Source organism: Dermacentor variabilis, chromosome 1, assembly GCF_050947875.1.
Source record: "Dermacentor variabilis isolate Ectoservices chromosome 1, ASM5094787v1, whole genome shotgun sequence".
Lineage (NCBI taxonomy): Eukaryota > Metazoa > Arthropoda > Arachnida > Ixodida > Ixodidae > Dermacentor > Dermacentor variabilis.
Window position 1 is genome coordinate 129,476,209 of NC_134568.1, and position 6,857 is coordinate 129,483,065.

Consider the following 6,857-nt stretch of genomic DNA (forward strand, 5'->3'; position numbering starts at 1 on the left):
GTATAGCCGCCGTAGTGCAGTAAAATGGCGTGCAAAAATAAAGTTAGGCATTAAACTTAAGGGAAACAAAGCTTAAAAACCTCCCGAGACTTATCTCCAATACACCGCCAGTTTATACATTCATCTCTCTTCTTCCCAGGGTCTAAAGAAAGTGTTGGCCCCGCAGCTTAAAATAAGGTTTTCCGACCTCGCGTTATGACCTCAATGTTTTGCGGGCCTATTTTAAATCATGTACCAACATTTCAACGCGCTGGTATGCGTGTCACCTAGCTAGCTGCTGAGGCATTCATTCATGGCGTAATTGTTATAGAGTATCGGGCTTCAAATTCGTAGTACAGTGTTAGAATCCAGCCGGTAAACACTTTAATTTGCGAACTTATGTAATTTTTCATATTCATGAGTGTATGGGTCGGTCCCCGACCTCATAACGAGGTTGGCCCACGCTCGCTAGTTTACCGACCACCTGCGGGAGCAGCCCATGGCACTGCGTCACCTTAAGACATTGGGCCAAGCAAAAGGCCCGACCACAGGACACCTACGCCCGCGACCTTCTGCCGACATGGTCAATGGCCAGGCATGAGCGGACTATGGCTCGCTTGTCTGGCCGAGTAAGTCGGTCATCGCGACTTCTTCCCGACTTGTTACCAGCCATTGACCATCGGCCAAATTCCATTGGGAGCCTGTATACAAATCAAAAGTATGCGCGAACCTTGGGCAGCATGCACCCGCTATGATAGTGACAAGCAAAATTAGTAACGCTTTACAAATAAACAATGGGTGGGTGGGCAGGCGGACGGGTGGGTGAATGGATGGAAGGATCGATGGATGTGATATAGATGGATGAGTGGGTTCATGGACGGAGCTATATTCATTGAAGATAAATATAGGTATTCAGTCGACTCCACATAAATGAAACTTCATCGTTTTAAAACATAATTGCCGGATGAACGGAACAAGCTAGCATATGCTAGGATACCCCGAACCACCGCCAATAATATATTCTGGAGATGCAGGAAGTATTGCAGACAGGGGAACATATGCATTGTTTACATGTGACATATTGAAGCATACAAGGAATTAAAAAAAAAAAACCTGAACGGTGACAGGAAATGAGGCTTAAACAATTAATTCTGTTTAGAATTATACATTTAAGTATATAGTCCCATAAAACAGAACGTTAATTTAGTGAAAATAATTTAAATTATCACTGCAAGTAGCCTTGAATAAAGCAAGTCACTGTGTCCATACCTGCAAATAAGAGATTATTTTTTAAATCTCTTTCCACTTATAAAAAGGTCATCTTAATTATAGTTTTGTTTATCTGAAGCCTATGTACAGCTAGTACTTTAACTAAAACCAATTGATCTACATTCTGCATTTTTAGTCTGACATATGTAAGGATCCTCCGTCTGTCAATTACATCCTGTTCATGCGCGGGTTGCATGGAGTTCCCCTTGTGTGTGTGTTCCCCTTCTTGTCCTTCATCTTTTCGCGCTGTTAGAATGTTTCCCTGTAACTATAGTGCATGGAGTTGCTGCTCATAGTATATTCTTGCACTTTTCCCCATCATTTCTCAGCCTCATGGTGCTAAAATTTTACTCTATTCTTTCTTGTCACCTCAAATCTAGACCAACATTTAGATTACGCATAATTATGCACTGTTCATTTGATGACCCTGATAGAGTAATTACTAAAATTCAAAAGCAATTAAACAATTGCATCAAACAGAGATAAAACTTAAGTGTGTTGTCAAGAAAACGACTTATGAAGAACCTTATACAGTCGACTACCGTTATTTCGATTTTGACGGAACCGACAAAACTGGCCGAACCAAACAAAAGGCAGAAAAAACGCCGAAATACGCCGTTGATTCCCTTGGCAGCATTTACCGTTAATGTTAGCTTTACCGCAATACATATATGTTATGCGGTGAAGCATACCAAACCTGAAAAGGTGCCACTGTTAAAGGACATAGCACGTGTTCCTTAACATGCGCATCGAGGCGCCTAATAAGTTTACTGGCAGGCCTTCAGACTTTTAGATAGACCTCCACTCTTTTGTTAATTGGCTTAATTTAAACGTCCCCTTGACTTTCTTTCCCAAAACACAGATGAGTTTTCTCAGTGCACGCACTGGTATAATTAAGGAATGCATGGTAGGCCTCGTTAACGGTCTCATATACGATCGAGACACGGATGGCGGGCGAAACGAGGATTCAAATCACCACAGCAACGTCAAAAAAAAAAGCTTTGAATGGTTGCCAGTATGCTCATTAGGTGTCTGGATACTCGTACTGCGACCGGAGACAGTGCGTCTGAGACAGTGTCCCGTGACACAGTACGCACACAGTCTTGGTATGCTTCACCGCATAACATAACTGTATTGCGACAAAGCTGACTAGTCAAGTTCAAATTATTCAGTGAAGGCCAATGTTAAGATCTAAATAATGGAAGTTTAGGCCCATATAGGAATGTATGTGCGCCGGCCTGGACCTTTAGTTAGAACTGAATTAACCGAAAAATCGAATTAACGGAAGCCTACTGTACTGTCGGAAGTCGTGGAAGTACAAGAATGCCAGATCTCAGGATACCATTCTTCAGGTTAGATTGGAACAATTGTATCATGCCAACTTTTCATGCTCATTATGCCTGGTGTTTCTGTGAAGACCAAGGTTTATTTATTTATTTATTTATTTATTTATTATCATACCCTCAGGGCCCAATGGGCATTACAGAGGGGCTGGGTACATGGTTTACAAACAACAAGCATTCAAGCCTATAAGGACAAGGACAAGCTAAACAGACAGTAAGAGCAGCAAAATAGAAGGAAAAAAAAACCCAGCAAAATTCGAGTTATCTTAAAAGATGATCTGTCACAGCGGTCTTGAATGATGACGCATCGGTTGAGGTGGCGATAGAAGAGGGAAGGCGGTTCCACTCAGAAAAGGTTTTCGGCATAAAGGAATGCAGGAACATGTCAGTGCGACAAAGAGGAACAGCTACCTTGTTGCTGTGATCGATACGGGAGGATAAGTACACTGGCTGCGAAATGAGTTGCTGATTCAATGAACGGTGATGGAACACTTTGTGGAATGAACAATGGTGCGAGATGTTGCGCCGAGTTTGAAGGTTAGGAAGGGTAAGTGACGATTTCATCTGCGAGACACTAGTGGTATGTGAATAGTTTGACATAATAAAACGAGCTGATTGATTCTGAAGGGATTCTATGGACTGAATGAGAGTGCGGTGTGCCGGATCCCAAACTGCACATGCGTATTTGAGTTTCGGATGAACGAAAGTTTGATAAAGCATTAATTTTAGGCGCTGTAGAGGTTGGAAAAAATTGCGTCGGAAATAACCGAGAGTGCGATTTGCATTACCTATGATGTAGTCAATGTGAGTATGCCATGACAAGTCATCAGATATGTAGACACTGAGATAATTGTATGCAGACACGCGCTCCAGTCCGACGCCCTTAATTCTGTATTCTGAAGACATTGAGGCATTAGTGCTTCGCGAAAATGTCATGTGCTTGCATTTACTGATGTTAAGGGTCATTAACCATTTATTGCACCATTCAGATACTTTATTTAGGTCAGATTGAAGGACAAGTGTATCATTAGGGTTATTTATTTCACGATAGATAACGCAGTCGCCTGCAAATAGCTTTATACTAGAGTAAATGTTATCTGGAAGATCATTTATTTAGATCAGGAATAGTAGTGGACCTAAAACAGAACCTTGAGGGATGCCAAATGCAACAGTACAAGGAGAGGAAGCGTGATTGTTAGCGATAACATATTGGGTTCGGTTAGATAAAAAGCATTCGATCCATTTTAGGATGTTTGGGTCAATTTTCAAAGTGCTGATTTTTAGTAGAAGTAATTGATGAGGTACTTTATCGAAAGCCTTAGAAAAGTCAAGAGAAACACTATGAAGAAAGGAGCCTCGGTCTAGAGCTGCTGCGATGTGATTAGTAAATAACAGAAGCTATGTTTCACAGGAATAGTTTTTCCGGAATCCATGTTTACAGCCTGCTAGTAACAGCGCAAAATGTAGACAAGAGACGAGACAAGAAGACACCACGCAGCGCTTGTGGTGTCTTCTTGTCTCGTCTCTTGTCTACATTTTGCGCTGTTACTAGCAGGATGGAAAACCAACAAGCCCAAGCTGCTATTCTAACCATGTTTACAGGAGGTAAAAAAGTCATTTGATTCAAGATATGAGACTAGATTAGAGTAAATTACATGTTCTAAAAGTTTGCATGGGATACTAGTTAAAGAAATTGGTCGATAATTGAGAGGAGAATGCGTGTTCCAGGATTTAAAAAGTGGCACCACTTTCCCGACCTTCCAATCTGATAGCAGCGTACTAGATTCAATGGACTGTGTGAAGAAGTATAACAGAAAAACTGAAGAGGAAACTTGCGTGTTCTTCAGAAACTTCGCATTGATTTCATCATCCCCACATGAAGACGAAAGCTTTAATTTCTCAATTAATTTAGCTATTCCCTCAAAGTTGACTACAATTGCATCCATGGGAAAGAAATCGTGATTATGCAGCTGCGGCGTGACAACCACAGTTGTCTTTGCAAACACGCCCGCGAAGAAGTCATTCAGGACAGTACAACATGGTTGTATATTTGCACGTAACATATTGAAAACTTATGCAGATCCAACGACCCTTCCAGAATCGATGTGAAACAGAGAGCTTTCGTGAACATGTTAAATGCTAAAAAACAGTTTATCATCTGAAATGCATTTTGCATCATAGTTATTACCTGCCTGGCAAACTGGCAAAATGCAGAAACCCAAGAAAGTGGATAGGGAAACGGCGCCGTGGTAGCTCAATTGGTAGACCATCGCACGTGAAATGCAAAGGTTATGGGATCGTTCCCCACCTGCGGCAAGTTGTTTTTTCATCCACTTTCATTTCCATTAATGTATCGCTTCTTCATTTCATTTGTTAAGCACAAGTAATTTCCCCTATGTTGTCCTTGGTGTCAGTGTTTGTTGGCTTCAAAGATGGTTAGGTGCGACGGCCCCAACAAGCACTGGATGACGCAAGTGATGGCAGTTTAAAACTTATTTTGGACTGCCCATTTGCAAGGTGCGTCCTGCAAGTGGCTCCTCGCACAGTGAAGTGCCCCCCCCCCCTGTAAGTACACCTATGACTTAGCACAGTTCCAGCACTACAGGTAAGTATAAATGATGACCTTGTCAGCAATTACCACACTATTCCATTCCTGATATCTTTTGACACTGGAAATAAATTCTGACTGGAAAAAAAAAGTTTCTTTCACCGTCCTGCAAAATTTTAGCCAGTGTTTAAGGAAACGTACGTGTAAACGGTACTGAAAGCATAAATATTAGAAGACAACTGTCATTCATTTCCCCAGGAATGAAGTTATCCCTTGAGAATAAACAGCAAAACGAGTGCTCACACTGGTGATATTGAGGAAAAGCACAAACCCATCAACATTCCATATTGCCAGCATGACAGACACCAGCCAGCCCATCATGAAGACATTATTTATTTTCATCAAGGCTGCACAGGGCACTTTTATAATTTATGAAAAAAATATCAGAATGCACCTGACAATTTCATACATAGGCAAGTGCACTTTTATTGAACGATAACTGCTTCAAGTTCCAAGTTAATACAAGGTCTGTATGCTCCAAGTGTGACATCATCTATACAAGTATCTCCAGTATTTCCATTGAAATGTATGGTGTCAGGGCTCGAAGTGTTTAGGCCTCAAGGTGTTGAGGACAGGGGCTATGTGTTCAGCTGTTCATTAAGCGAGGGCGTTCACTTTAGTTATCCACCTGTGATATGCTTGTGGTTTATTGATGCCAGTGGAATCAGAGGACCAATGCATGATGTTTGTGAACAAAGTGTGGTACATGAATGAGACAGCATCAGCAAAGATGGGAAAACACAGTTCTCCTGGCGGGTGGCATACAGAACAAGAAGAAATACCAGAAATAGAGAAAGACCACTTTGGGCCAATGGCATGCTGATACGCAAAGGAGTAGAAACAAGCGTTGGGCGAATCCCGTGCACAGCCACCTACATCTCTGAATTCAGAATTTATAAGCCTCTCCACAAAATTAAGTTCAATTTATTTTTTTACTTATTTCATTTTCATAAACGAATTAGCTGCAATCTATCACTTTTGGTTCTCAACTACCTTTTGTAAGTTTTCTGAATTTTATTTCGAACTACCCACTTCTTTGCCAATCGCCCATAATGGCTATGAGCCACATGTTCAATGGACAACAACAACAGTGCAGAAGTGAGCCGTTCCAGGTTGCCTTGAGCTCATCGGGTTCCGGGGCCAAAGCCCAGCTGTTGCCTCACGACTTCACCTGCCTGCCTGTTCATCTACAAGACATAGTTTTCCACAGTTGCACTGCCACGAGCTGCAGCCCAGCACCTGCTTGATGGTGCCAGACTATGCCTGGCCTACACTGCTGTCTGCCATCATCACAAAGTGTCTACTGACTCGCCACCAATCGCACCTCTAATTGACGTCCACAGGGCGAGCACTTGCTTGAACTTTCACTCGAACACAGTGTGTGAACTCTATGGAACTACGATACTTTAGTTTGCTAGTGTAATTTTTAGTGCTCCTTTACACAAATCTGTTCTCATATCTATTGTCTTTGGTTTTAAGAGAGTCTGTTCAAATGAAAATGGTCATGTTCTTCTCGGCAACAGAGGTTTTGCCTCGTTGAACCTTTCCTGACAGAGACTAGATGTACAGGGGATATAAAAACCTCTACAGCACGCACGCCCACCATAATCAGGTCACCCTGTCCTTTCAGTTGCTATGATTATAATGAAGTAACTACA